The 8,428-nt window shown below is 48.5% G+C and overlaps 1 long non-coding RNA gene across 9 annotated transcripts in view; it reads left to right on the forward strand.

Moving 5' to 3' along the window:
- The window catches only part of LOC128124890 (uncharacterized), a 72,884-nt gene extending 65,582 nt beyond the window's left edge, over positions 1–7,302 (forward strand). For 3 of the 9 annotated variants that reach the window (XR_008223038.1, XR_008223036.1, XR_008223041.1), the window contains 4 exons: positions 967–1,014; positions 1,495–1,632; positions 5,380–6,372; positions 6,655–7,302. This is a non-coding gene — a long non-coding RNA (uncharacterized LOC128124890). Of the gene's footprint in view, positions 1–966; positions 1,015–1,494; positions 1,633–3,150; positions 3,280–5,379; positions 6,373–6,654 lie in introns of all 9 variants that reach the window. The other 6 variants (XR_008223033.1, XR_008223035.1, XR_008223034.1 and 3 more) reach the window with 6 other exon arrangements.
- The last annotated feature ends 1,126 nt before the right edge of the window (positions 7,303–8,428 follow it).

Here is an 8,428-nt window from a genome sequence, read left to right on the forward strand (position 1 = left end):
ACGTAGTGACAACTGTCCCCTAGATCTCAGAGCTTCCCAGTGCACAGACTCAACCAGCCCTGTCACAAACTTCCCAATGACGCTCTTTGCCTTCATGTCTGGGAACATCCGGTCCTCATTTAGCAGCATCACAGCAGCTTTTACTACACTACAATGAGATGAAAGTCAAGAGTAATTTTACCATAAAAAACACCAGTGCATGCTGGGAAAGGGGGAAAAGGGAAGTGAAAGAAGTGGACTGTATTTTAGAGGCGAAAGTCCCAAAGAGAGCAATATATGATTGTTATTTGCTGCAAGGGGCTGGTGTGGTGTCCTCACCCCAGCAAGAGATCTGGGGAAGGTGGGAGGTCAGGGATGGGCAACTCAGTCCCCTGGGCAAATGAGCAGTGATGTGATCTTGGATGAGTCAGGTAGGGAACTGGAGACTGAGTGTTCAGGGCCTGACCCATGTGCACTAAGCCATAACCCAAAGGAATCAGGCAAGTTCAAGGCTCCCTGGAGGTTTTTCTCCCCAAACATTTCCTGCTAACTGGGCTCCTGATCCTTTCTCCAGCCTGGGACAGGGATATAAGGTGACTGCAGGATCAGCCAGAAGCAAGGGAAGTTCCTTGTCCTTGAAGCCCCAGACAGTAGGAAGGGCTGCTCCCAAGTGGTATTATTTATCCCGACTGTGCTCAGTTGGGCAGAGAAGCCACTGATGGCTCCCTATCTCTGCTTGCTGCAAACCCAGATAGATGGAGGGCTGCAGTGCTGGGTCACATTTAGCAATGGGTCACAAATAGGGAGATTTGGGAAGGTCGGGTTTTCATAGAGGCCATGTATGGGGAAAGAGCAGCCAGGGGAAAAGGAATTTGGGTTGAACTGTTTTGGATCCTGGCCTGGCCTCTTCTCTGCTAATGAATTGAAAGCCAGAAGGACCTTAAATTCTTCCTTTTTCTTTCTTTCTTTCTCCCCTCCCTGCTTCAGGCTGAGTTCCCAAGGGAGGCCTAGGGGACAGAACATCCCACACTCTTGGTAAGTGTCAGGTTGTCTCAGGTAGCTACAGGCATCTGCTGCTTATACCCTCAGTGCTTCAAAGGAAAGACAAGGAAAATTAAGGACAAGTATGTGGCTCACCGCAAATGCACCAGACCTCAGCCTGCTGCCTCCCCAGTGCCAGTTCTGCCCAGGGTGGGTCGCCTCTCCCAGATTGGGTGGCTGGGTCACAGCTTTGCTATGTGTTTGTTTCTGAGCAGCCTGACTTCAGCCAGTGACTAAGCTTGGAAGCTGTAAAGCTTGGTCATAAACCTGTCAGTGAGGCTGTGGGCTGAGCCAGGATACTGACCCTGGGTGTCTTCCTCAGCAGGGCAGAACCCCCAGGTCCCACTCTTTCCAACACCCAAGCAGCCCCCCTGCCATGCACTGGGATCCGGGTACATCCCAGGGTCTTCCCGTGCATCTACAGCTGCTCCAGGTTGAAGGAGAGCCATTCTGTTCATCGAATCTGTCCTTTAGTCACAGTGGGCAGAGAGAGCTGACGGCGGGGATCAATGTATGAACATGAGCCAGGCAGGGTTCCAAGCCAATCTCCACTGTTACAAGTCAACATGGCCTTGGGCACCTCAGCTACACCTCAGCTTACCAGCCTGAAAGGTAAGGACAATGGTACTTTAGGACAAAAGGACAGTGTAAGCACTTCCTGAGGTCCTGAGGATGAGGGTGGATCCAGGTGGAGGTCTGTGGGATGAGCCGAGCACAAGCAAGAGCTGGGAATGGGAGAGGTCTTTCTCTGTGGGAGGATTCTTTTCTCAGCGTGTTGCCCTTCTCCCTCCTCCTCCCTCCTCCTCCCCTTTCCTTCCCTCTTCCTCTCGTCCCTCCCTCCCTCAATCCACCCTCTCTGTTTCAAACCTCCCCTTCCTTCCTCCACCCTCTCACCCCTCTCCTCTTCCTTGCAAACACTTGGGTCCAGAGAGAGGTCCAAGCCTGCCTCTGCCCTGTCCCCGGGAGCAAGGGCGGTGACCCAGGTGGCTGAGAGGGCTCGCTCCGGTCTAGCTACTAGCGACAAAAGCGGGCACAGCTCCCCTGTACACCAGCTCTGTCCTTGCTCTAGTGTCCTGCTCCTGACCCTTCCCTCTGAGGCTAAAGCTGCCTTGAGTTCCAGCCAGGCTCCAGGCGTAAGACCCTCTGGTAGAAGAGGGAGGCCAGGAAGGAGGAACTGGCCTGGAGTCCTCAACCTGCCAGAGCAACGTTTCGTTCAGGAGTGCCCAAAGTGTTTGGTCAAAATCCAAATTCCCAGGCCAGGCAAGGGAACTGTCATGGGAAACCTGAGACAGGCTCTAGGGGTATGCATTTGGCAATCTCCATGTGACATGCTTGGCCTTTACCACAAAGCTTCAAGAAGGAAGCTGGGGCATAGTTTGCTTAACAAAATCATACCAATCCTAGACTAGAAGAAGAGATTGCATTTCATGTTTCTTCACCCATAACCTCTCACTCCTTCCTTCTCATGGGTGGGCCTGAAACAAAAGCATTCAAAGCCAGAGATGGATGAAGGGTAGAGATATTGGGCTCCGGGAGAGGTCCATGGTTCTTGCCAGATCATCTGCATACAATGAGTACATAAATCAGTCACCACCAAATTTTATCCTGCCCTGGTCCACCCATTACTGCAGAGGCTGGAGGCTGGTCTGAGCTTCAAGCAAGGATAGGGTGGGGGAGGAAAATTGGGCACCTGACCTGCCTGGGTGACTGTGGTCCTGGAGCTGCCACCTATCCTGCTAAGGGAGACCTGTATCCAAGGACACAGGGAGACAGCTTTAGCTTCCATCTGGCACCCACAAGTGTAGGCAAGGTATCCCCAGCATAGTCTTCCACTGGTTTAGAAAACAAGGTAATGGGCTGAAGAGGTGGCTCAATGGTTAAGAGCACTGGCTGATCTTGCACAGGACGTGGATTCAATTTCTAGCACACACATGGCAGCTCACAACTGTCTGTAACTCCAGTTCCAGGAGATAGGACACCTCACACAGACATACTTGCAGGCAAAACCTACTCTGGGAACCCAGAGCTCTCCCAGAAACTGTCTTTAGCTACATGAGGAAGCCCTTACCAGCTGCTCTGCCCCTGGCCCTCCCATTTCCTGCATTCCTCCTCCTCTTCCTTAAATAATAGCTTCCAAACCTTCAAGGAAGATGGGACCTTCAGCCCTACCTACAGTATGCTGTTGCTCTGGAGACTACTCCTAATTCTTACGCAGAGAATGACATGGTACTTACTGCCTGTTAGAAGCTTATGGGGGAGGTAAGTGTGGAAATGTCCTTGGCCACAGGAGACACAATTCAACCTTGTGGATTGTAGAACCTGAGAAGCTCCCCTTAGAGACAATTACTCAGGTGCAGCTGGGATCTGGACTTATGCACGGATAAGAAATTCAGGACCAGTCAGTGTGAAGCAGAGTTGGAGTTCATTAGATAAAGGAGAGTACGCACCGGACAGATTCCAGTGTGGACATTAATAGATGCACTTAAATGTCTTAGTACACCGAAGTGTCTCTGTAATTCATTGGTTTTAGCTACACTGTTCAAAGGTTTAAAGTTTAAATTAAAAAAAAAACGCTTTAAATTTAAGTAGAACAAACTAGTTTGCTTGTTTCTCTTAAAGAATTTCCTTTTGCAAATGAAACTATAAAATCACTTTTCAGATGCATTGTTCAGGCTTATGATTGAGAAAGGAAAGCTGGAAAGATTAGAACTGAAGGGTTTAAGATATGTGTTTTGGCATTAAGCATGGTTCAATAGCTGTTTTAATATTCTTGTTTGAGATATTGCTCCTAGAATGGCTAGAGTCAGAGCCTGGGCAGCCCAAACAAGGCTCAGCCATCCATTCAGAGTAAGCCAACTAAATAAATGAGTAATAGTGAAAAGCAGATGTAAAGAGACGTATTTGAGGTCATATGGGGAAAGGAACAAAGAGGTCCTATGACAGAGAGAGAGAGAGAGAGAGAGAGAGAGAGAGAGAGAGAGAGAGAAAGACTGCAAAATTAAAAAGGGACTGCAACTGTAAACAAAAACAAACAAACAAGCAAACAGGCCAGGTGGTGGTGGCACAAGTCTTTAATCTCAGCACTCAGGGGTCAGAGGCAGGTGGATCTCTGTGAATTCCAGGCCAGCCTGGTTTACAGAGTGAGTTCCAGAACAACTAGGGGCTACACAGAGAAATTTTGTCTCAAAAAACATCACAAGTTACCATCTAAGGAAAAGGAGAGAATGTCATTGGAGGTACTGTAGTCAGCCACAGCCAAAACTGAAGACTAAATGTTTTGGGACACTCCTTTTAAAAGAGTATTTTTCCATATACGGAATAGACTTCAATAAGAAGTACACAACAATTAATTCCCAAAAGTGATCAAGACGCAGTATGTTTCCAAGACCCCAGAAAGCCTCCCTCATGCCCAAAGAAGAAGCTTAGTTACAAAATGAAATGCCAGGTCTCTAACCTTCCGATCTCCAGTTGATAAATGAGAACTGAGAAACATCAGTCTTTGGCCCTAGAGACACTGGGTGCTGCAGCCCAGGTTCTCTCTGGGGACCTTTTCTCCCAGTGAATAAACTGACCATAACATCGGACACCCTTGGAGAACACCTGGCACAGGAGGCCATCTCCATGGAATTAGTTGTGACTGTGTGACATGGACGTCACTTCCTGGACATCTATGAGGAAAGAGTCCCAAGAGAAGGATGTTGGCTTTTTAGACAGGAGCCATGTTTTCTCTGCTATATCCCTGTGTCCCTGTGTCCCTGTGCTTCTGGATCTGATTCTGGCTGGGACTGTGTAAGTCTCTTAAATTTGAGGTCATTTTACTACCAATCAGACCAGCTCTTCTTTAGCAGTGTGCTTTAACTTTTGCACAGGTAATAGCTGGACTAGCTCAGTGATACAGTTCTTGCTGCATCTGTGTGAGGCCCTGGACAGAATCCCCAGTACAAGAGGGAAAGAAAGAGATGGGTGGGGGAGAAGGGAGGGAAAAGGGTGTGGGGGAGGGCAGGGATGCAGAAGGAAGAGGAGGGAGAAGAAAGAGAAATATTTTGCTCAGTTCAAGAAAGAAATCATGAAGTGGCAAGAAATGCCATTGCCCTGAAGCTTGAGCTAAGAGGACAGAGTTTGCTGGGTGCCCTCTGGGGAAATAAAGAGGAGGGCTTAGATAGTCCAAGGTGTTTGCTGCCACCACCCCCAGAAACCACTGGGGACGTGGCATTCTGTACTTGCCCATTTCTCTTGCTTTGAAGGAAGCTGCTGGTGGGAGCAAGATAAAAATGATGCTTGTCCCACCAGATCCTGCTGCCTGTTAACAGTGGAAACACCAGTGGAAACTGGGCTTTCCTTATTCTGTCTCACTTTCAGCTGTCCTGCCTTAGGCTTCTCATCTGAAAAATGGAATAGCGTTGAGATGACCCCAAGAAAAGTTGCAACCTACAACTGTGAAGCTCCACTTACAGACGCCACTTTCTCCCCTTGGAGACAGATCTCTACACTGTTAGGCACCAGCCATCCCCATATGTATACCAGGCTAGTATCCAACTTGCCACCCTCCCACCTCTGCCTCCAGAGATCTGGAATCACAGGTGTGCACTACTGAGTTTTCAATGGGGTCTTGCTATGCCACCGAGACTGGCCTTGAACTTTGCAAAATGCTCCTGCCTCCACCTCCAGAGTGAAGAGATCAGAGGAGTGTGCCACTGTGACAGGCCTGACTTCTATTCTTTGAGACAGAAGCATCCCCTACTATATCAGAGCTGAATGCCCATCAAGCTCTAAACACTGGATCCACAGAGCCCAACGCTGACTCTGACTTCTTTTTCCTTTGGATCTGGGCAGTGATCCTGCTGTGGCAGCCCTCGCTAAGACTTCTGGAACATTCCAGGCTGCAGCCCTCTCTAAGACTCCTGGAACACTCCAGGCTCTCTGTTTTACTTTCATGCTACCTCCTTCTCTCCCTTCAGTGCCCTCTTCTTTCTGTGCCAGCCATATATATTTAGCTCCTTTAATCTTATTTCATAAATCATTGCTGTGTGTCAAGTCCCTGCAGTGCTGCCAAAGCATATCTAAAATACTTCCTTTCTGGCCAGTGCACCAAGGCCTGCCCGGCCCATCGGAGCTGCCTCTTACCAGGACAGTCGATAAGGAGACTGCCAGAGCAGGCTCTGGCACAGGCTGCGGCAATTCCAGGCCCTCTCTTTGAGAGCTGTTGAAACTGCACTGGACAGTCCTGGAGGTTATTGACGTCACAGCTCTCCTCCAGCATCAGCATCTGAGCTAAAATCTGCATCTTTTATTTGCTGAGGATTTTGGCCAAGTTCCTTAAATTCTCTGTGCCTCAATATCCTGAGCTAAAAGGTGGGCGTGGATGCTTGTTTTGTTGAGCATTAAATGAGGTAATTTGTGCATTAATATAATTCTCAACACAGTGCCTTGTACTTTGCAAACGTTCAACAGCTACTAGCTTGTTTGATTGGCTTTCCCTATGGTTCGTCCACTTCATCCACTCTTTTCATCATCCTGATTTGCAAAACCTGGGTTCTTGTTTTTTGTTTCGTTTTGTTTTGTTTTTTTGTTCTGGATGCCAATACACCCGGTTGAAAAAATAATAATGAAAACTTTTTCTGTCTTCTCTTCTAGCCAGAAGTCATCATGCAACATGGTTCTTGCCAAGGACATGTCAGCTGGAGACTGAAAAGCTTTTAAAAGGGCACAGATTAGATTGCTGTAGCCAATCCACTTCTCTTTTCCTCCCTTTCCTGGTCTAGAATGGGAATGTGATGTCTGGAGCTTCAACAGCCATACCACACCACAAGTCCAATTTGAGATCCGCAGCCATGGGCTCAGGGACAGGAGGGACCAGAGGCTCAGGAACAGAAGGGAAAGGGAGGGAGCCTGTATCTCTTCTCCCAGGCTGCACTGTGGGGCTGCCCTACCAAACCTGGACCACCTGCCTCCAGAATTTTTGTTGGCAAATAAATGAATAACTAAACCCCTCAACTCTTCTTTTGTCAGGTTCCTATTGCTAGCGGTCTTCCTGATGAGTAACAACCCCAGTTAGAACTGAGTAAGATAGGGAAGTGCTTTGCAGAGCAGAGAGGTTCCAGGGAGCCACACTCAGACTGGGGAGTCAACGGGGCAGGAGTAAAAAGCTTGCTGTCTCTCCTACCCCACCTTTCTACTTAGTGTGCATTAATGTGCTGTGGGGAAGAGAGGTGACCTAGTTAGGTTTTGTTTCAAGAACAGATTCTAAGCAAATAAATAAATAAATACAAGTTTAGGAAAAGAGCCATTCTCGTCCAGCCTCCTCATTTTCCAGATGAGTGATCTGAAGCCCCAAAAGTAGCTTGCCTAGTCCACTCAGCCAGGCCCAGCCAACGGGAGCCAGGGCTGCTGATCTTCCCCTGGCCATGGTAAAGTACTGGAACAACCACAAAAAAAAAGCAGATGCAAAGAGCTCCCCATTGCTGCCCAACTTCCCAAACCCGCAGCTCTGAGATGCTGGCTGCAGGAGGGCAGGCTTCTCCAGTGAGATTAATGAGGCTAGGCATGCCCCTTCAGGGCCTTCTGTGCCAGTCTGCCCTACTGCTGGGACAGAGTTGGACCCACTTCCTCTTCTGGCCCTGCAGCAATCCATTAATTGCTTGTTTGTTTATTTAAAAGCACACACTGTGGATGTGTGGAGCAAAGGGGGTGGGGAGGTGGGGAGGCGGGGAGGCGAGTGCCTAGAGACATGGGGTTCTTTGTCCCAGGGCTTGTCTTTCTCCTTTGCAGGGGCTGGCTCAGCTGGTTGCTTCATCAATGCAAGATCAATGGCTGCTAAGTCACAGCTGTAAACACCACCTCATTCAAGGTCAATTAGAGAGCAACAGAGTGGTTTATGAAGGGGAGGGGAAATGCTGGGGGCTTTTATCATACAGTCTTCAGTAACTGCCAAGAGGTCCTGTCCTGTAGATCTGCCCTGCTAGGGCACAGTTGGTCAAATGGGTAAAAAATAAATGGCTGTGAGTATAATCACCAGATGCTATGGCCATTGAGAATATCTAATTCCAGGATTTCAGCTAGACACTCTTCATCATCCTTCCATGCCATTCCATCTGTCCAGCCTATGGTTCGCCATCCATTATTGTTGTTGTTTTGTTTTTTAGAGACAGGGTCTCTCTATGCAGCTCTGACTGTCTGGAAGCTCACTGTGTAGACCAGGCTGGCCTCGAACTCAGAGATCCACCTGCCTCTGCCTCCTGAGTGCTGGGCTTAAAGTCGTGCACCACTATGACTGGTTTTTCTCCATCTGTTTCATCATCTACCCATTCTATTGACCCATCAATTGCATTGACCTACCGATACATTTCACCCGTCCATTCTGTCCTACCCATCTATCATATCAGTTTCTCTATCATTTATATCCATTCAA

Source organism: Peromyscus californicus, unplaced genomic scaffold (assembly GCF_007827085.1).
Source record: "Peromyscus californicus insignis strain IS unplaced genomic scaffold, ASM782708v3 Scaffold_4__1_contigs__length_199733344, whole genome shotgun sequence".
In the NCBI taxonomy this organism is placed as follows: Eukaryota; Metazoa; Chordata; class Mammalia; order Rodentia; family Cricetidae; genus Peromyscus; species Peromyscus californicus.